We start from the raw sequence: 22935 nt of genomic DNA, 5'->3' as shown, positions 1-22935 counted from the left end.
ACTCATGCAGTGTGGTCTGCTCAGCTCTCCATCGCAGTCACATCACACTTTGAGTTACCTTTACTATGACTCATGTTTGCTTTGTCACTTGGCAAGTGTTAAGCTAAAAACAACCCAGTCTTGTCCCTCTCTTGTGCGTTGTGTCCTTTTCCTACCCTGTACCTCCAAGTCTTTTCTCTCTGTCATAACCTTTTCCTTCCCCTCAAGTAAAATATTTGTACATCAATTTTAGGCTGTGTAATTTTGTCTTTCACGGCATCTCTGTACTGTGTACTTCAGGCTAGTGATATTGCCAGTCTGTGCTGAAATATAATACTTCCTCTAAGCTGCTGTCACAGATATGTTTGGTGGAGAATATTTTTGTTTCCTCTGTTTAAACACATCTGTGTTTATTAATGTTTTGGTGTGAAATTTTGCATTGGGACAATGTGCATCTTTGTGTTTTGACATGTAGTATATGCACACAGATCCAAAACCCCTCTACTTCAAATGTTGTGTGCACTTTCAAGCCTGTGTGTTGAGCTAATGAGATCATAGCTTGAAACCACTTGTGCTGAGATTTCCCTTGCTTACTTTTGGCTTATACTTTCAGAGCCAGCTTGAAGACCAAGGTGTGTATCCTGTGTGGGCATTGGTAACTCACTTCACCAAGCTTGAAATCCCCACTTAAAGTGCTAGTGCATTGTTTCCCGTTGCCTGAGAATAACTGAGGAGTGCTACTGAAAGCTTGGTATTTCCTTGCTTCAGTTGAGGGGAAATTTGCAAGTGATTTCTTTGTGGACAGATTTGTGTGCATTTGGACCTTTTCAGTGCTGAGATCCCCGAATCTTTTTCAAAGGAGAGCCTGGCGCATGTTTCACTGAGGATAGATGATTGGCGGAGGTTGCTGTACAGTTTAACTGATGCTGAGTTCTGTATCTTACTGTACTGAGTCCTTGGTCATGCCAAACTTCTGCCAAAACTGGCAGTCTGGTTGAGGTCTGTTTGCCCTGAATAAACCTTGAAGAGTTGTGCTTTTATAGTGCTGTTGTGATAACTACTTGGATATCATAAAAATTGGCCTAGAAATGAAGGAGAGAAATTCTTGGAAGAAGTTTTAGAACAGGAAGGGAGGGTAATGTGAGACTTTTTATTTAAAAGAAAAACATTGTCCTCATATTCTTCTAGCAAACACCAGGCAGGTTTAGATTGCTGTGCCAGATTTTCTTTTCTAGGAACAAAGTTAGACTCCTTTTTTACATCGGGGTGCACGCAACAGATGAGAACATACATCTGTCTCTTTTAGACTTGTGTGTAGAAAACACTTTTCAGTGTTAAACAGCTAACACTTGTTTTAGACTGAGCTGCTTAAAACTATTGCAAAAGCTAAGTGATTTATCTGTGCCCGTGGACATAGCCTTTGAAGCAGCACCACCTGGTCAAGCAGACTTTCTAGTCCCATTTCAGCCCTCTGAGATGGAGAAAAGTCCTTTTGGTACCCAATCTGCAGGGTTAGAGATTTGGTAGCTCCTTCCTGTGGAAGGCACCAGACCATATTTCAATATTTCTTCTGGTGTGTGTGCTAAACAATGCCTTGGAAAGACTGGGGCCTTTGCTGCTAGCAGTTTAGTTTAAAAATACCAGGGGATATGTGGTAAGTGCAGGAGCTTTACCTTTCCAAGCTTGTGGAATGGCCAGCTTCTGTCTCTGGGCAGGTGTGTCATGTCCTCTCCAGTTCCCATATCTCCTTCCTGTTTAGCTTGAAAACTTCATGATTTTGTGAATTTGCTGTTGCTGGCAGTGTGTTGCCAAGCTTTGTTGCTCCCTGGTGTAAATAAATGGGGCTAATGGTGATCACAAGCAAAAATATTCCATTGTTTCTGAGGAGCATCTTGTTCTCTTGTAAGTCTAAGCTAATACAGTCCGTAATTCCAAACAACGATTGTAGGGCCCTCCTGCTCAGCATGTGGCATCTGACTAGCAGATAGGCATTGCTCAGTGGAGTCCTTGACCCTCAGAGATTTTGCTTTTCCAAGCCTGTGACCATGGTTTTACATATACATGGGGCTGTCCCTGACCTGCTGCTAATGGTGCTTGAGGTCCGTCATGGGCACACAATGTGGAGCAAAGGAAATCAGTGCTTATGGGCAGGGGTTCTTGTGCCTCACAAACACAGGCTGCACTCTTGGGAAGATGGTGGCATGTAGAAATATCTCCATTTTCTGTTTTATCTTGTGGTGTGAGGGGGGAAGTTTGGGTCTGCAGTGTGCTGAGCCTTCCTGCTCGATACTGCAGGGCAGCTTTCCCTCAGCAGGAGCAAGGCAGTGCTTCCTGCCTCGGGACAGGCTTAGGTTCACTTTGCAGCTCATTTTACCCATGTGCAAAATAGATGTGTAATGATACCTGCCTTTGATGTGGAATCCAGTCTTAATTAATTAATTAATTGATGTTCCCTAAATGCCTTGAGATCTGAGAATCACTGTGTATGCTCCAGAACAGCAACACTTGGAGGCTGGAGAACCATTTTTGCTCCCATGATGAGGTTTCTCAAAAGGAGAAACTCCACTCCTCCTTCCCCATCTCCTCTCCCATTTTTTCTGGATGAAGTGATACTGTGCTGTGCATGAATTGTATGGCTTGCTCCTTCTGACTTCTGCCTAGATAAATAAATAAATAAACTGATGTGCTTAATGCAGTCAGCACGTAGGGTGCTTGCCAAAGAATTTCTCAAAGCAGCAGAGCTGGGTTGCCAAATGTCATGTCTTTTATATAAAGCATTCTTCAGGAAGCAGAGTTGCACAGGGGAAAAAAAAGAGATGAAAACGTTTTAAAAACTCTTACTGCTGTAAGAAACATTGTCTTCCCCCACGGGGAGAATGTCTGGGCCATGTCATTGTGGGATCAAGGGATCCTATTTTTATTTCCTCTCAAAAGCCCCTCTCTTACTTCTTTTCTGCAATCCCCTTCTCAAAGAGTAGCTCTTTACTGTGCTGGCTGGGGAAGTGGATTTCAATTAGCATTCAAAAGCAGGGTTATGCGATGGTCAGCTTACATGTGGATTTTGGGTGGAGAAGAGGTTGTTTAAACAATGTCACTGTCAGAATATTTATTAGTATAATGTGATTAATGATTGAAAAAAGTCAACAGAAATTTAAAAAAATATATTTATTTCAGGGAGTGTGGGGGAGGTAACAAAACTTCAGCATCAAAACATAAGGTTGTATGTTGTAAATGCATGCAGATCTGTTTTTACTGAGAAAGCTTATATGTACCACTGATATGTTTAGTTGTGTCTGTCTTCAGGGGTGCATTGTGTCAGCTCAGCGAGTGTGGGCTGCAGTGGCTTGATCCTGGGTTTTCCCTGACAGGTGGCGTTTGCTGTGGGATCTGCTGTTTTCAGAGAGGCTCAGCATCAAAACCCTCTTGTACTGCAACCCACAACTTGCTGTGAGCTTGTGGGAGCCAAAAGTGCCCTGGGGTGAGGCAGCATCTGCTGTGTTTTTCCAGAGGCAAAGGATGCTGGAGGGTCCGTGGGTGAGTGGGTGACAAGCTGGATTGGGCATTTTGGGGGTTAACATTGTGTCGCATGGGCTGTAGGCTGGGCATGGATGTCCTGGGTAGCTGGGCTGAGCAGAGAGCAGAGTTTTGCCTAGTTTCAGGGCCCTGTAGGGGTCCCAGACAGCAACTTGCTGCTGCTGCTCAGGTCACCCCGCTGCTTTTTGCTAAAGATGTGGGAGGACGAGTTTTGGAAATCGCTTTGTGTAGGCTCATAGAATTGTTTCTGCTTATTTGTGTACTCCCAGTTCCTATCTCTGGGTGGTTCTTACAACTCCAGAGGCCAGTACTTTTTCTTCCAAATTAAAGCTTTGTTGTGGCAATGTGTTGTCTGTAAGTGTCTGCAGGCCCTCCATTGCTCTCAATGTTGTGCAGTGTGTGGTTGACTCTTTAAGCCTGGCATGGATTTGCAATGTAAATGTGGTCCATTTAATTGGTATCAATAACAGAGAGTTGGAGCTGTACTGAGGTTTACAAAACAGGGTTGAAACAGATTTTCTGAACTTCAGCCCTCTACAGTATTTTATCTCACAGGAATATTTAATCTGGTAGCATAATGTGAGATCATTTAGGCAGCAGTGCAGCCTCGCAACTCAATTTTCCCATGTTATAGCTGCAAATGACTGAATGCAAATTTAAACTATATATACTACTGTTTCCATCCAGATCTGTCACAACTCCTTTGAACTTCCATCAGGGTTACTATATGGCACTGCAGAATAATTAACACGGTATGCATTAACAGTATGTTCTTTTGTCCTATATTTTGTCAGGAACAAATTGGCACCAATCTTTGGATAAGCAGCAAGAGCTTCTGCTTTTGAATTCTTAATGCCTGTATTGCAACAATGCAGTAAGTTAATGGTAATGAGTCTTCTTCAGTTAGTGGAGTTACATAATTTTAAAACGTTGTGAAAAAACCTTTCAATCCTTCTTCTCCTTCCTTTTTCCAGGAGGCAAATTGAAATTCTGTGTGATGAAAAATGCACATCTGTGGGTACTGTGTCAGTAGGGAAGTCCTCACCGCACAGTTAATTGTGACAGGTGCCGGTGTTTCTTCTGAGATGTGCTGTGTCAGAAATAGAGACTCTTTCAATTGTACTTCTTCTTTCTTCTTGTAACTACACAGTTTTGCAGTCCTGCTTCTCTCCCTGGGTTGCAAGCACTGAAATTTTCACTGCTTCTGAATCCTTGGCCGTGTGTCTTGTGTGTTGATCTAACAATGAGGGAAAGAAGACCAATTAATAGGCTAGTGCTCAGATTTTAGTTTTTTTTTTACAAATGCCTTTAGAATGCAAGTGTAAGATAATTCCTAGATAGGAGAAAGCATTCTGAGCAACAGTTATTGTATGGGTTTGTATGATTAGTGCAGTAAGAATGTAAATTAACGTGGTATCTATTATAGAAGCATAATTTTAGATTAATTTCTGAACTGATAAGTTACATAGTCCTCAGAATACATGAAAGTGAAAATGATATTTGCATGAAGAAAGAGAACATGATAGGTAGCCGTTCCATTTATACTTAGGCACAGATGGGGTATGGTGATGAGAATGGGAAGAGCCTGCATCAGTTGGAGTTACAATGACCTAAGTTTGGCACGTGCCCTTCCCTCCCACATTCTCTCTAGGTTTTTTCCTTCTTTCTTTTTCATCGGGAAATTGTTTCTTTTCTCTGTATTTTGTTTACACTGTCAATATAGCAGTGTTTGTTCAGGAGAGGTATTTGATTTTGCAGCTGACATTTATTTACAAGGTCACCTTTTAGTCCCTGTGTTGGATTCCCATTCCCTGTGAGCAGTATTTCACAAGCAATGTAACCTACTATCTAAGAGATTCCATAGAAACTGTCTCTCTCTCTGAGTCTGCAGTAAAAGGCAGGTGGAGGTATGCATTGGGCATTATGTTAACACTTTCGTGGGAGCTTATATTGTTCTTTGAGACATAATAAGCCTCCAAGATCACACTAGGTCAGAGGGTTTCTAACAATGTAGTACTGTTGCTGAAGCCTGTAGCTCAGTTTGTGTGGCTGATTTTTGAGTGGTCAGCTTTCAGCAACATAATCCAGGGAAGATGTCTCTGCATGTGGCAAGGGAGGGTTTGGAATAGCTCTTTAAATGTCCCTTCCAACCCAAATCATTCTGTAATTCTGTCGATCTCTGACAAGTTTTTACTGCTATTTTTCTTCAGTGCAATGATCATCTTTGCATATTCTCAGCAGTTACTCCTTTACTACTAGGAGCAGAGGGTACTGTGTCTTTGAATGTTTTGACACTCACTGCTTTAGTTCTTGACTCATGACTTACGTAAGTCTCTTGAGTAGGTTTCAGGTTGCTATTTAGAGGTGATGATACGCTTCTTGTGGAGAAAGCATGGAGGCAAGGAGCTTTAGACAATTGTCTTGCTTTCCTTGTCCTTTTCTCATGATTTTTGGTACTTTTTTGGTTTGTGTGAATAGTCAGGGAAGGGAAAAATGGAGAAAATAGGTCTGTGGAAAATGTGTCCTTAAATGCAGATGTAGGCACGTAAATATTTATATGCAGATTTAAAATTTTGCTGGTTATCAGAGAGATTAAAAGAGAACAGAAAAATTAGTAGGCTTCTCTGGGTGAGTGGCCCCTTGAATATGAGAACATTGCAGGTAAGGTGATCAAACATGGGTGTAGAAAATATAACTTCAGGTATTCAGTTTTGAACACTTTACCATTATAGAAATGGGAAGTGGGAAGAGGAAAAGTTGGAAGGAACAAATAATACAGTGACTTGTGGGGAAGCATAAGATATTCAAAAACTGTTACTCTAAGCTTAAACGTTTTCAGCTTTTAAAAATCAACTTTCTGCACCAATTCATTCGACTTTTTTCATAATCTTCACATTTCCCCTCCTTTTTTTTTACAGGTCTCTAAGCTACAAATCTAAGTGAAGTGGGGTGGGGAGAGAGAGCAAGAGACAGTGAGCATGATTTATGAGTCTCACATTATCAAAAATGTGGTGGGAGGGAGGGGGGATAAGATAAATCTGTGAACAATACCATGTAAAGAAGTTCAGAATGTGGAACCACTCCAGACCGTGAATGATCCTGTGAAATTTCATGCCTTGTTTGTGTAAGATGGTCAGAAAGTTATTTTCTTCTTGTCTCTGAAAGAAAGCTGGCTCCAGACATCCTTGAAATCTTGTGGGATTTGCTAAAAATAATGGGAATTGGTAGCAAAACTTAGGGTGAATGTAACAGTCAACTCTATATAGATGGTTATTTTGGCTCTTGGTCTTCATACTTCAAACCTTATTTGCATTAAAATGCTTGTTGTTAGACTTGTAAAGTGTCTTTTGAGTCTTCATAAGATTTCTTGAAATTATGTGCAAGAGAAATATTAGGACCATGTTATTCATGAAAATTTTTGAGACCTTTAACACTGTATAAACTGTGTGTATGTGTACATAAATATATACACACATTTTCATCAGAAGGATACAACTTCTCATCATGAGTATTTTGTTTTGTTCAGTAGCTTCCTTGTAAGATAGGAATGTGGATTTGAGATATACTGTGACTTTATCCTGATATTTTATGCCTGTTGTGCACCTATACAATACCTGTTTGACTTCTGAGTGAAATGCTGTGTATGGTTGTAGGAGGACATATATTCAGCATTTTAAGGATTCTGTAACATAAAACCTGAATTTCAGCATGTAGATTCTTACTGTTTGCTGTGGTGGAGGCATTGCCCTGTGGTACTAGAACAACTTTCAGTTTTTTGATAGTAGTAGTGATCTTTGCTTACCTTGCTATAAATACGCTGAGTGGGCTTTTGAGGGATGAGATTTACTGCTTACTTTAGCAAGTTCTGCAAACAATATCTGACTTAATAATTTTATTTTCTGCTTGTAACTACATATGCTTCTTTTTTTGGTAATGCCTTCAGAACTCCTCAGTTCATTATAAACTCTCAGATCATAATTTTAGGAATAATGTGTATCCTGACTGGTCATAACTAAGCTGAAATTCCATCTTGGGCTTCTGATGTCATCACAGAACTGGGATGAAATTACAGCTTTAATTTATGCACTATGTGGGATACATTATTTATTACTGTGCATTAGAAAATGATTAATCTCTGCTTGTGTTGCAAGGCTACCCTACTGCTCCAAGTCCCCAGGAAGTGCTGAGACATTGTAGAACTTCTTGTGCAGATTACATATGGTTTTATGAAGCTGCCAGAAAGACCATTGCATTATTCAAAAACTGCTAGAGGTGATGAAAATTTAGGAAGCCACTATGGGTTTTTTCCTAACTAATATAATTCCTACACGGCTTTCATTTGCTAAACCTGAGCATTTCCATACCTTTAGTTGCTTTCAAGTGTTTTGTTTCACATAAAGCCATAGTCAGATAATCGGGTTGAGGAGCACTGTGTTTTGGGGACCCTCGTTCATCAAAACACTTTAACTGTAGTCAAGCTCCACTGAAGATAATGGAAATCAATCATGTGCTTCATTGGTCTGCTGAGTCTGTTCTTTAATTTCCACTTCTTTGATTGTTCATAAAACCGATTTTCTTCCTTTTCCTCCACTTCCCCAAACTGTGTATGTGTATACATATGCCTGTGTCCATGAATACATTGAAACTGCAATGGAGCAACATGAGCTAATGGAAAACTGTGATAAAATTTACTGATTTGTCCATATTTAATTTCAATGACATTTAAAAATGTTTTAATGTTCTTATTCCATTTTATGAGCATTTTCAGTACTAGGAAGGTCAGTAATCAAGTTCTGATATGTAATAATCAGTACTGTGTAACTTGTTGTAATGTCCACAGCTATGGCTGTGATGAGTTTGAGTCACAGCATTCCTTCACAGCTAGTTTTCATTGGAATTTAGCCTTTCTACATTAGCTGAGAATTTGTCTGGTCTTGTTTTCTGGTCTGTGGACACGTGTTTGTACAGACCTAGTAGCAGCCACTACACCATACAGCTGTTACCAAGTAACATAACTAATCTGCCACTTCATGAAAAGAATTTGGTATCTGGGGAGGTGACTGGAATTTGCATTTGCAATGCTTTGCTCTGGTTTGGAGGGGAGGAAGAAAACCCTGCAAAACAAACAACAGAATCTAACACATGATAACCACCTCCCCCCTCAAACCCAAAACCCCTTGCCAAACCCAACCCCCAAAGATTTGTAGGAATTCTAATTAATAAACCCTGGCAAATTGTCTTCAAAGTACTCAGCACTATTAGATCTGAAAAAAAGAATTAGATATTTGTAAAAGATCAAACAGATACAAATACCTTAAGAAAAGAAGTCACTGATTTAAATTGAGTGAATACTTTATACTAGTACAAAAGTATTATAAAAAATTAAATACTCCCACTTTCTAAGGTGGCATTTTTATCTTTTAAGGCTTTGATGACATGTATAAACCACTCAAGTTTCAGCCTTGTGGGTTATATTGTCACCAGAAGCTCTGACTAATGATACAGTAAAGTCTTACAAATGACAGTTGGGTATAGTATGACTCCAAATTACCTTTTTTTGATTGTTTTATTATTGTCATATGCTAAAAAAAAAAAAAAAAAGCTGCAATACCTACTGAACTTAGTGGGGAAGTGTTACCCTCAATTTAATTAGGGTGGCCGTATTACAAATTGCAGATGTGGAATCTAATACCCAGTGACAAAGCTGATAATCCTTGAGGTGTAAGAATCTTGAAGCTGATGTAGGGAAAGACGTGCGAAACATGCCAGCAGCTCTACCCTACGCAAAATTAAAATGATTGTCATTTTTGCAGGGAACACCATGGGAATCAGAATTAGAGACATCCACCCCTTTTCAGTTTGAAAGCTAAAGAGATGGCTGCAGCTTCTGTGCAGAGTTTCAGCCCGCTAGAGCTGTATAAATAGATCTCTGGTGCCGTGCAGATCTGTGCGGGACCAATCGCTTCTTCCTTTCTACATCATGAGGAGATGCAGAGAGCAGTCCTCTGCAGCTACCTGTATCATGCCAGTCAAACTGACCATGGGCTGGGACTTCTGAGGGTGGAAAGTCTTGCTTAGATGATCTCATCTCTGAAGGAGTGAGGTTTGTGTAGAAGTAGGCTGATCTTTTAAAACCTCATTTGGATTTTAAATGGGACGTGGCATTTATGCTAGCTCTCTGAATGAGTTGTAGCCTTGGGTGAATCCAGTATCATGTGAGTCAAGATAGTGTATCACATCAACAGAGAGGAAACCAGCTGTTTAGCACTGGGGAGTTTTAATTGTGCTATGATAGAGACATGGGACTGGAAATAAATACAGCAGCATGAATTTTATACATACAGTATAATTTCTTACTTTTCTGCCTTCTAGCTCACTGTAAATATTATTGCCAGTTTTGTGTAGGGAGGGGCTTTAAGTGTGATAGGAGAGGTAGAAAGGAAGACCAAAGTAAAAGCTGAAGGGTAGATTTTCCAAGGTTCTTAAGCTACCTGTCAGTCCTGGTGGTCATAGGGCAAATTCTGTTGAGCTGTCAGTCCAAAAGAGTTGGATCCTACTCCTGCAAGCCAAGGGTGACACCCTGGATGTATGTGAAGGACTGAATCCCAACATAGAGGACCATAAAATTGGAGGAGAGAGAGAAGAAAGAATGACAATGGGTTTTGACAGAGGATTGAGGTCCATTAACTTCTTGGCACAGAAGTCCAACTCTGGGAAATGAATATTAAAGTAGATATGTTACACGTCTAGGAAAGTGTGCAGTCACTCCTTCATCTGCAAGTGCTTCCCTCTCACCTTGCCTGCAGATGCAGACTGGAAAGACATGGCTCTGATCACTCTGGTGAATGTGTTAGAGCCAGTCCCAGCTTTGTTCTTCAGAGTGTGGGCTGTTTTATTGCCCAATTTTTGTTTAAGATCAATAAAGGTAGGGTAGTCTGGTTGTGCTGTGCTGGCACTCAGGGCTGGGTTGTGCCTGTCTTGGTGTACTGCGGGAGCTTGCTGAGTTGTATAATTGCACGTTTACTGTCATACCATGAATGACTGATGGCATAATTTGTATTTTCAAAATACATAAGCAGCTCAGCCTAATCAGGTGGTGTGGTAAATATTTCCAGGAGATAAAAACAAAGTATTAGGGCAGGGAACAGAGTTATGAACTTTCTTTAATGAGCTGCATATTGTTTGATCGTGGTTTTTTTTTTTTATATACATGAGCTTCTACATGCCAAATTCTAGTAATCATTGGCAGCTGCTTCACAGTCCTGGAGAAATAATACTGTAAATACTGGAAACAGTAAAAATGAGTGGATGTGTCAGTTTGCCTTTCAGACTCCTGTGACTAACAGGTGATTAGTACAAATAGCAGAAGGCCCTTTTATCTTTCATCTTGCTTCTGGAAATAAAAAGAAAGCAAAAGCTGTGGGACAGAGGGAACAAATTCAGCTCCTCCAGACAGTTAACAGTGGTACTGCTGACCGGCTTGGATTACAGTTCTGGCTGGGTGGGTGTTTAACTTGTAAATCTGAGTAGTTCTGCTCACTTCCGGAACCCCTAACGTTAAGTACATAAATGTTTTGGGACCTGAAAGAGTCTCATTGGCTTATTCTGGAGAGTTTGCTGCAAAATCTTATGATGTAGGAAAACCCCCAAATCATAAGTCTTTTCCCACTTCTAATGAGTGGCTCATAATGTCGATGGGATGTGGAGGGATTCCATTTCTATTTGTTTATGCATGCCAATCTTCAATGCTCCAAAAAGATGCAAAAAAAGAGAATGTCATGGTTTTGTGTGCTGATCGGCTGCTGTTATTTTTCAAAGGCACAAATTTTAAATAGCAGATGCTAATTTAAGTAACTTTTTAACATATGTGGAAAGCACTCCTGAAAATATACTGAAGTTAGAGTGAAGGATTTTTTTTTAATGAAACATTTTTCTCTAATACAAATGTATCAGTGCTTGGTGACAATCACACTCACTGGAACTTGGGAGAGCAGGGGGAACAGTTCACTCTTTCACAATGAAGAACAGTTTGTTTTTAATAATAAAAAGAAGATCCCAGTAATAACTGTGAAATGGCCTAGGAAAGTAGTGCATTCACAGGCAGATGAAATATTTCTGTAGAGTTTAGATGTCTTTCTGAAAATATTACAGAGCAAATTTCTGAGCTTGATGCTACTTGCATGAAATGAAGGGTTGTTTCCCACTCTGGGGGGGGATTCTAACCTCAGGTTTTATGTCCTATCATATGATTATCATAAACCTAAAGGGGCATAATCATACTTGCTGACTTTCAAAATCTCTTTAATTTTTTTTTGAGCCTTAAATGGATTAATCTAGTGTAGACTGCATTTCAATATATACCTATATGTTGAGGCACGTGTATTTTAGCATAAGAGTCAGGGGACTAGTACAGGGAGGTGTGTTTGTAGCTTTTTAAACTTATTTTAAAGCAATTATGTAATGATCGTTGTCTTTTTTTAAGTAATATACCAGCTACTGAAAGCAGGTTGTTGTCTATTTCAGCCTATTTGAAAGAAAGTCGCACAGCTGGTTTCCTTGCAAATATCGCTCATCCTGCAGAGACTGGCTGAAGGGTTACTTTCATTTTCTCCAGGACAGTGGTGACAGGAAAGTTATGTGGTGGTATAGCTATCTACAGTTACTAGCTGTAGAAACCAAGGAGAAACCCTCGGTGTAAAGTCAACAAAACAAGGAATTGTTGGAAAAGGCAGTATAATGTTAAAATTGACACAGGCTGGTGCCAGAAAATGAAACTGTTGAGTGCTACCTTTGTCATGACAAATATATGCAGGTTGAAAGCAGTTTTGTCCTAGGTATGAATAAATGCTGGAGAGATTAGACTGCACTGCAGCCCACATTAGTACATGTATATGTATGTAAAGAGGTACAATATCCAAAATAAATTAGGCTGTAGATAATTTTTCTGGATACAAATTCTGTTCACCAAAATGAATAAGACATATGTAGCTATATGCAACATTGTGAATGTTCCATAAACTTAACTTTGTTTCTAACGGTATCTGTCTTATATTATGAATAATGGAAAAATAGTTTGTTTTGATCCTCCAGGGGAAAAACCCTTTAATTATCTCACCTCTCCTCAAAAACTCCAGACATCTACTTGTCCTCTGTCATTTGAAGCAGATTTAAATCTGTTATCTGTACTTTTCCTGTCTTGCATAGGAACAAAATGTTGTCCTACTTTCTGTAATTGGAATTTGGTAAATCACAAATAAGTTGCAGTAGCAAACTGAATGTGTTAAAGAAATGGAACAGAGGACAGATTACAATTTAATTTCCCAGAAGATAGACCTAATATTATTCATAAACAGAATGCAGTTCACAGTAAGTACAAGTAAAGCTGTGTTTCAAACCGGCCTAAGTAAAATAAACCTCCCTGGGCAAGATGATGCTTTATTTTGTCACTGATGAATGTTACAGAACTGGCACTGCAGTTCTGAGTTTTAACATCAGATCCATTGGTTTAGCTTTCTTACCAGTTCAACATAATTTTTCTCTGGCCAAGGTGAATATTTTAGTTTGTTTTCCTTGTAGAGTACACAATCTTCCTATCTTCCTGAGTCTCTGCAGTAAGGTTGGAGTCCACTGGCCAACTCCAGCTAAATTTAACAGGCAGATTGAGCTCTGAGCAGTTTTGTAGAACAAGGATTTGGGTATAGAACAACGACAGAAACGGGTGACATTTCTGGAGGAAAGGCTCACCTGTGTTATCAGAAATGTGAGAGTGCAATGGGATGAGCCATTGCTCAGGATTAGCTTTGCTCAGAGCGTGCATCTCACTGTGCATGGGATCATGTGGAGGCATATTGGTAAATGTCAGATTTTAAGTGTTCAGCTTCTCCAAACTAACAGCACCTTCACTCATTTCATAGATTCTGTATGAGTCAAATGGAGCCCGGTTCAGATGGACAAAGTGATGTGACCAGGGCTATGTGACAGATGGAACATGAAGCTGGTCTGTGCAGTTGAGCTGGGAGGTTAGAGCCCAACCCACTTTTTCTGTCCCATGCATAGAGTTACCAGGGAATGTAGTTTAAACACAGAGATCACTTATTAAAAGTCCCAAACTTTCTCAGACAGCTCTTGAAAATGCAGGACAAGGAGTTAGGCCCAAAGCTGTGGTGTTAAAAATTAATGATATTAGAAACCATGTCCCTGGCTGGTTTAATGCATAAAAACAATTACCTTTGCAGGAAACTAACACAGATTTGCATTACTTTGGAGGGAAAGGACAAACAGCATTGTAGGAGTTGTGACAGGGCCCAGCTTCCCATACGGACTTTGCCTTTTTCATTCATGAAAATGGACAGTGGTGGTGAAGTTGAGACTGTGGATTTTACACACACTTCCTTTGTGCTTGGGCTTCCTGTTTGCAGTGACCTTAGACTTGTCTCCTGTGTGGAAGGCGTGTGAAGGAAGAGAGAAGCTTTCAAGAAGGATTTGAATGCTAGGAGAGCATGTCACTTGGCCTCAGCCAGGTTCTCAGCATGGTGGTCAATGTCACTCTTGCTCACAAATCTGCTGCCAGGTCCAGAACAGTTTAACAAAAGTTAACAGATGAATCAGTGAGGTTTGGTTGGTTTCCTGTGCCTGGAACACAAGGAAGTTTCTACCACAAGGCATTTTTTAGCAGCTTCCAGTGAAACTCTAGAGTGTTATGCTCTTGCTACTGCTTGGGACAAACAGCTTATGAGGAAAAGAAACAAGTATGGGGGATTGTGTACAGGTGGTTTTTAGCCACTGGCCTGAAAACCTCCACAGACTCAGCAGACATTCTTTAATGGGTGGCAAAAAGTAAAGCTAGACATCATGTCATAGAATTCTTGGCCTTTCATGCTCTGAAAAAAGATGTGATGACTGTCTTATTAATTGAATTAGTTATGATAAGTGTTAAGATTTTGAGGGTCTATTTAATGACATTTTCAAAGAGAACAAAAGATCTACTGTGAGGACAAAAACCAGGGGACATTTGACATAAGCTCAGATGACAATATATTAAAAAAGCACGACTGCCTAAAATTTTCTGCTGGCAATTTTTACAACTAATGCCTAAATTTTTATTATTATGCCTAATGTTTCATATTAATATGCCTAATATTTCAGGGGTTTAATGGTAGTAGTATTATCTTTCATGGGGCTTAAAGGTAGTACTTTTTTCGGTCTTTTTATCCAGTTTGTTTTACTTTTTCCCTTCTGTAACTGTTTTCTTACTATTTTGGTGTAGGTCAAAGAGAAGATAATTTAAAAAGTAGAAGAGCTCATTGTAAAACTACATAAATTAGGTTAGTTATTGAAGCTGAAACTACTTTGATCTATTCTTTACATTGCTCACTTCAAGATGCTCTTGCTGCTTGTCAGTATTACACTGTTGCAATATTAGAATAGAATATAATAATAACATCTTTTTATTTGGTGACATAAAGATGAGTGACAGCAGAATATTTGATTTTTATGATTATGCCTACATTAAAAAGTATTGTGGACCGACTGGAGAGAGTATCTGTGAGAACTGTGCTGCGATGCTGAGGTTTGCACCAGGCATGTTTTGGGGTTGCTTTTACTTCTGAGCTGTCTGCTGCTGCTGGCTGCTCACTCTGGGGAACATGATGCTTCTAGTTAATTCCTGCCAAGAGGGATTTGTTCATGGGCTGCAGGACCACCCCACAGTATAACTGAAAGCCCAGGCAGGATGGATTACCTGGAGACTTGCTTCAAAAGCTGCATGCCTAATCTAACAAAAGCAGAGGTAGCTTTGCCCTATAGGGATGTAGTGGGATGAAGGCACGGAAAGAAAGGCATATTTCAGTGATCTGATTGTGTATAGTTGTGCCAGTTAGTGAAATAGGTTTATTAATTTTTCTTTCTTTTTGTTCTTTCTTCCCTTTTCTTTGTAATTATTACTGAAAGGGGAAGGTTGATGTGAGTAGGCTTCTGAGAAGGAAGGCTGTTTTGAGAAGTTAGAAAGAAGAAATCTTCTACTGAAAGGATCGTATCTTCTTTAAGGAGCTTATACAATGCCAAGTGCACATTAGATGCTTAACCAGTAATGACCTGTGTCTAGTGGCTGGTACTTGACCTGCTGATGTGAGCATGTGCTCACGTGGGGACAGTGCTTGTAACCTTCAGTCACAGAGAGTGCTCAGGCAGACACTGCACTCAGCTGAGGCTCTCAGCCATCTGAAGACACTGGCTGGGCATCCTGTATTTAAAGGTGTACAGCCTCTTTTTGGTGTGTGTCCTGAGCGAGGGAAGGGGATGTGTAATGTCATATTATTGCTAGCATGACTTGGAAAATACATGATGTTATCTGAGACAGCAGGTGTGAGAGCCAGTGTGGCAGATGTGACAGTCCTGCTTTCTGGATCTGACAGTTGGCAGCACAGGGAACATAAGACCAGACCTGGTATTTGCTGAAATGCTCATGTTATGGCTTGTGCTGAAGGAAAGGAAGAAGTAGAGGTGACACAAGTAGGAGTACAGTGTTTCAGGTTTTTTTTTTTACAAAAGACAAGTTTGAAAGTAGACTTAGAGAAAAGCTTTGTCTTTCCCATCTCTTCTTGATTAAAAGAGTAGGTTTGACTACAAAAAAAAAAAACCAAAAAAAACAAACAAACAAAAAAAAAAAAACCCAAAAAAAACCAACCAATCTTTGTAGCCAACCAACTCACTGAATTCAGGCAGGTGACAACATTTCTTCTTCTGCCTGGAAGATTTTAGCTGCTGGCATAGTCCTACTCTCAAAAAGTAAGACCAAACCACAGTGATGCTGAGCTGCTTGTGGCTTAGTCAAATTTCTATTCTAAAAACGGCTTATGGTAAGGCCTCCAAAGTTTCCTGCAACAAAAGTCATCAGAGGTTTCTTCTGAAATGTCCTGAATGTCTCCTATACTCTCTGTCACTGGAGATACATGATAGTATAAGGAATGTTGATTGTTCAGATCTTTCTATATAGCAGCAAGCAACTACATCCCAAAAAACAACCTCATATAGCTAGCAGGTAGGTGAGATGAGTAAGTAAAGCAGAAGGCAATAGAAAAAAAATACACGAGGCCCATCTGTTCCAAACAACATGGAATTTCTATTGTTTTTCTAGAGCCCTTCCTTTGAAGGACCCAGAATGTATCTGCACATTGAATATCACACCATATTTCATTTTCTTAACATCTCTTGCTAAACTATACGTGCTCTTTAGCTGAGGCACGCCTGCCTGCTGCTTTTTGTGGGCCACACACTGAACTTTTATGGGAGGATGTATGTTACTGTTCAGAGCAGCTTGGCTAGAGTGGGTGGAGGGTATTGAGCTCTGCATCCACTGGCATTCCTTGTTTTCAGAGGTTGTGAGCCAAGGAGGGCTGTGCCTCTGAGCACAGGCAGTCAAATGGCAGGGTTGCTGCCAAGGGATGAAGCCATTGACTTGTGATGCAGTCTGTCTCTCTCAGACCTTCATGCTGGGATAAAGGAGGCACTTAGGGTGCCAGGGAGAGCCTGAGGTCAGCAACTGATGAGACTGGGGCTTTATGACTTGGAAAGACATGACATGCCTCAGGGTAAGTGGGGAAGAGCATGGCTCTGTGTCACCTTGTAATGATAAACAGGTGGCATCAAGGCATGGGGGCAGTGAGCGTGGGCTGGTAGTTCTAGTCCAAAAATCATGCAATAAAGTCACTTCAGCTGTTAAGAAATGAGGGGAATTCATGGTGTGTGTGTGCTTATGAGCAGAAGGCAAGAAAAGGAGTAAATAGCACATAAGAACATGTGCCTGAGCCTGCCAGACCCTCAGCAGAGGCAAGGGAGAGTAGTAGGTCCATTTCTGTGAGATTTGCAGGGAAGAGTTCCTGTCCCCATGGCGAGAGGTGTGCAGAGAGCCTGGTACTGTCAATTCTTCATTCCTCATAGCTCATTCCAAAATGAGATCATATTTTAGCAATCCACTGTTCTCAACTGGCCTCAGCTCTGTCCTGTCATGTGCAATGGTACTACTTTTGCCCAGGCCCACCCCAGAACCGCTTGCCCTGAGGATGGCAAGGGAGGCTGGCAGTCCTGTCTGCCCCCCAGGCTTGGAGGTAGGCAAGCCTGCCCAAATCCAGAAATAAGAGAGGAGTCTTTCTCTGTAGCTTGTCTTGAGGTTTAATTTCTGTCTTTACTTGAGTCTTTGTTTCCATTGCTGTGGTTTTTCATCAGTTTTGATCACAGTCAAGTCATGCTAACACAGAGAACGTGCAGTTTACCTAGAATGGAAAATCATCTCAGTCTATTCAGCTCCATCAACCTTTTGAGAGAGGCCCTACTGTGAAATGAAGGAAGACTAGGGGAAAAGAGGCATCTTACTGCTGGTATTTTATCAGGCTGCTACTCTCTTGGTATTTTCTTAAAGTCCCAAGCTGGCAAAGCAAGGGGTAATGCCTGTCTCAGCTCTCACTGAAAAGCAAAATATTTCTGCCTTTGAGAGCAGAGCAGCACAGCACCTGTTGTGTTTCTGTGGCTTTGAAGCCAGAGAAATTGATCCTGTAACTTTTGTCCAATCTCATGCTTTTTGAGAGAAATGCTGTGTTTTGAGGAGTGCTGCGTTTTGAGGAGATGTGTGCTGATCCACCATCATTTAATTCTTGGAGCTTACTAGTAGTGCATGCTGGGATAGGCTGTTGGATAGCCCTGGCTGAATTCGGTGTCTTTGCAGCTGGCAGGGTTAATGCTGTGTGTATGGGAGGAGGAAGGAGGATTTGTACTTCAGACCTGCCTCTGCTGGGAACTAGAGAAGCCAAGCACCGCCTCATTTATTGCACTGTGAAGAGTGAAGGAGCTGACAAAATATTCCTTTAATTTGTTTGAAGCTGCATTCATTTCTCCAGAAGGGGGAGAGTGGAGTAGTCGAATGCTGGGAGGAATATGCCTAATTCAGGATTGTCCTTTTTCCCTGACTCCACAGACACTATGAAGGAGCTGTCAGATCTACTCACATGTTTTGCAAAGTCCAGGATTATCTGGCTATTGAATGAGTCTTTGTAAAGTGTGACCCAACAATTATGTTTTTAAGAGTTCACTGTTGGTTTTGATCCTATTTCTGTTACTGAGAAAATATTATAAATGCATGGAGGTGCAAGCCATGTGCACCTCATGACTGCAGGAAGAACACATATGTATGGCAGGCCTGATGCTCCTTTCTGATGGTGAAATTTGAATCTGGCTCACATATTATGTTGTAGCAACAAAAAGGAGGGCAGAATGAGTTTAAAGTATTTTTGTCACGCTGAATTTTTAGTGTTTTAGCCTCTGATATATGAATTGTTACTTCTGGTTTTTTTTTTTTTTGAAAACCAGCCTATTTCCTCCATCACAGTTAAATCAATTTTCTTTTGACAAACCCTGATTTATTGCTCCTGTTTCTGTAAGGATCAGATGGGTAATGGAAGCTGTACAGCAACTTTATGTATGCTACTCGAGATAGTGAAATGCAGACCTACAATAGGCCTTTTTTTCAGCAGCTGTAAAGCTGTTGTATGAATACAGTGAATCCATTCAGGGTCCCCCACGCTTGCTGGGAGCAGCCTGGAGAAGAGAGTTGTACTAGTGAAATGACTAGCCAGCAAAACGGTTTCAGAGGGACAGGCTGATGACTCACTCCTTATTTTGGTTTGCAGAGTCTTTTTCTGGGTATGTGAAGTTTCAGCCTGAGTTAAGAGATCTGTTACTTTCTATAAGTTTCTCCTTGTTTCCAGATTGTCCACTAAATCAGCATGGGTGTTGTGTTCCTTCCATGAGCCCTCTGAGATGGGGGAATACTCTTATTTTTGTTGTAGAGGCAGGGGCAGGGGAAATTTTGGGTTAAGTGACAGTGTGCATTAAGAGCCAAACACTCACGCTGTAGTTGTACTATAGAAGCTCAAGTGTCATTCAGAGCTATTTCAGCCTTTCAGGAAGTGTCACATAGTATTTGCCCATAGGTCATGCAGAAAAGCCTAGGGGATGGCTAGGAATCTGTCCATCAAACAGTTTTATTTGACTCTTTAAACAGAGCATTTAAAATGTAAGTATGTAAAGTGAGAACAGGAGGATTTTATGCTGATTTTGATCTTTAGCCACCTTGTATTTGAGTTCAGGAAAAAAATGAGAGGCAGAACCTACTTGATTTGGCAGGGTGACGCTCTGTAAGATAATCCCTTTAACACTTTTTCTTAAATTAAGAATGCTTTCTAGGTGGCATGAGTCATGGACAAACTGTCCTCATTTCACTTTGAACTTACAGCCTTCTCTGGATGTGTGTTACAGATTTAGAGGGCTTTGTCCGCTTCCTGCAAGTGGTAGGCTTGACTGTTGCAGCCTTGACTGGTGTTGAGTGAGAACAGGCTCCTTGAAGGAAGAGGCAGCACCATGTCAGCCTGAATAAGCATGGTGGAGTAGGGATCCAGGCTAATTTAAGCAGAGTATTTTGTACAGTAAGGAGCTTTGGGGAGTGGTGACATTGGCACAGCATTTGTAGAGGTGTCAAGGTCCCCCTTATTTGTGTGTTGTGGTCTGCTTCAAGTTTTGGGTTGTTTTCCTCCAGGGTGTGTGGGGGAATACACTGTGGTGTAGAAAGCTGTACTTCTTGAATTTTTGACCACTTTTGGAAAAGTTGTCTTTTTTGAGGTATATAAAGCCACAGAAGGCTGTGAATATTTTCTTCATTTCTTAATTAAAAGGGGAAAATTATTCAGATTATTCTGTCTGTTCTAGCCAAGGAAGAAAATTGAAGTGACCTGGCTTACATGCACACAAGGTCAAGTCCTCTCGTTGTCATGTTGTGTAAATTTGTTGGCTTCAGTGGGAGTAGCCACAGGTGTAACCCTGGGAACAGTTTCTTTCAGGCTTTTTACAGAGCAAAAATGAATGTGGTTGTTGGTCCTAAAAATGGTTCATAGAGAAATAGCTGGGATGCTTGTAATCCAGAGAGGCCATGCAAATGCAAGACCATGCTCTCAGAGGGAACGTGAACTCTGCACTGGCTGGCAGTGTTTTCCTGCTGACAGAGCCTGGTTTGAAGTCTTACGTACTCAGCTGGCCCTTGGCCAAGCCTTGCTGCAGGTACGGGAGAGGGAGGAGGGTGAAACGGGGCGGTGAGAAGCTGTTCTTGGTAGCAGCACTTGCTGAAAATTCAAAACCCTTCAGACCTTTTTTGGTGATGGTAGAGAATGTCAAAATTGATTGTATTAGAGACCTGCCAGTTACTCTTAACTCATCTACTTCGTCGCTCCTCCTCCCTTCCTTCCTCTCCCAACAGCTGGGCTGGGTTTTGTAGTGCAAATGCTGCATTGCTTCTCCAGCACGGCTACTACTTCCCTCACGCTGCTGCTACAGAAATACTACAGGAACTCAGTGAAGACTGAGGGAGAGGGCTGTATATGTTTTATTAGTGATAATAACGTGATAGCAGTAATAAAACTGTGTAGCAGTTTAATATTTTACATAATGATTTTTCTTCTGGTTTGTGTTCTGGGTTTTCTTCTGTTTTTGCCATCATAAAATTGTGGAGTCTGGTATATCCTGGATTGTACTTTAAATGAATACTATGTAGTGTGCTATCTTACGGATTTTTAAAATGCCATGTTTTTGAGTGGTCTAAACCAGTGGGTTGTTTGTTTTTTTTTCTTTTGGGTTTTTTTTTTGTTGTTTTGTTTTTTTTTTTTTTTTGTTCACTTGGGTCTTTTTAACATTTTTTTTGAAGTACAGCTCACAGAAGAGCTGCTGCTGGAGGAAGTTACCACACTTACTTTAGATAATGAAACATACATTCAAAAAAGGTCAGGGATTTCCCCTGAACCACCCACCAATTGCTTGAAATGACATTTTCATTCTGAGTGTTTCTTTTTTTTTGTTTTTGTTTAAGATCCTGGAGCACAGGGAAAGAGTTTTAATACAAAATACCAGAAAACAAAGTCTGCAACATCTCCTGTGAGAGGGGAGACAAAAGGAGAGTAACAATTGCATCTTGAAACACTCTTGATTTGAGGTAAGTGATTGGAGGGTCTTGTCATAAGTTACAGTTAGTTTGTAATTAAATTAATAATTATTTACCTCAGAATGTCATTATATTGTTGTTGAAGGCAATAAAAACAGGCAGGAGAGGGAGGGAGAGAACTGTAATGGCAAACCCAGAAACAGCAGTAAAAATACATAATGCACTTATCATTTTGAAAATGGGCCCCATGAGTTCCAGTCCCACAAACTGGCAATCATTCTGACATTTATAAGGGTTAAACCCTGTTTAAATGAATGAGGCTATTCTCCCTGAAAGTTAGGCATGAGTCTAATATTTCCTAGTTTGGAAACGATATCATATGGGAACTATTGAAGGAAGCTATTGAAAAACATACAACACACTGCCAGAAAAATGCATATACTAATGTCTTACTGTTGGTGATAATGTCATGAGTAATCTGATTTTGCAGCATTCTGAAGTGATATTTTTATATTAAATACATAGTTCTCATTTTTATGTTTAAACATCTCATTGAAATACCAAACTTCTTAGCAAAGCCTGTGAATTCTGCACCAGCTTTAACAATACATCTGCCTGTATTGCTTCATCAGCGTGCCTTTGAACAAATGGAGTTAAATGTATAAAGAAAATAATGTCCCCTTTCATAATTAGAGTTACAAATTACACTTGGATATTTGAATAGCAACTGAACTAAAAGTTTCCTGACTGAGGCTGAATTGTGTTGTCAAAGTTAATTTTTTTAATAAAGACAATGATGAGGCACAAGGAGAAGCTCACCTTTCCCCTCTAGTTGTCTTCTTTTTTTTTGTTTTGTTTTGTTTTGTTTTCATTTCTCATTAGAAAAGAATCTAACCTGAATCTAGTAAGGAGAAAATGCTACAGTTGTAAAACTTTTAACCAATGAAAATGTTGCATAAATGAACACTAAAAACACCAGCATCTTCCTTAAATAAAAATTTTAAGTTATTTACTCTCTTCTGTCGCACAATTGTGCTGAAAGAGACAAAACTGCTGTAAGGAATCTGCAGAATCAAAAGGACACATACAACCTGGAAGAAGCAGGGTATATGTTCCCACAAATGTGCAGAGAATCAAAACCTTTTGGCAAGTGGCATTTGCAGACATATGTTGCTTACCAGATTTCAGAAGAGAGGAGAGCATAGCCGAACCCTGGTGATTGCTCTGTATTTGCTTTGTAGGAACAGAGCTATTAAGTTTCTTTTGAAATCAACAGGCCCACTGCAGGGAGCTAAATATTTCCTTTCTGGTCAGTGGACAGGAGCCATTGCTTGGGAAAATGTAGTGATACTGTATGTATTTGTACTGATTTTTCTGAACAGGTCAGAAGTTTTTCAAATCAGTGTAGCCAACTCCTTTTTATGTGCAGGTCTTGCACTAGGGAC

At 40.3% G+C, this 22935-nt stretch overlaps 1 protein-coding gene across 7 annotated transcripts in view; it reads left to right on the top strand.

The window, feature by feature from the left end:
- Window positions 1-22935, top strand: part of ATXN1 (ataxin 1) — a 223162-nt gene that overhangs the window by 47018 nt on the left and 153209 nt on the right. For all 7 annotated transcript variants that reach the window (XM_053993094.1, XM_053993256.1, XM_053992920.1 and 4 more), the window contains one exon: window positions 21419-21541. The gene's annotated coding sequence lies outside the window, so the exon portion shown is untranslated. The remainder of the gene's footprint in view (window positions 1-21418; window positions 21542-22935) is intronic.

This window comes from Vidua macroura, chromosome 1 (genome assembly GCF_024509145.1).
Source record: "Vidua macroura isolate BioBank_ID:100142 chromosome 1, ASM2450914v1, whole genome shotgun sequence".
Taxonomy (NCBI): domain Eukaryota; kingdom Metazoa; phylum Chordata; class Aves; order Passeriformes; family Viduidae; genus Vidua; species Vidua macroura.
Note: the sequence above shows the minus strand (reverse complement) of the source record. Positions and strands in the feature narration are given on the sequence as shown.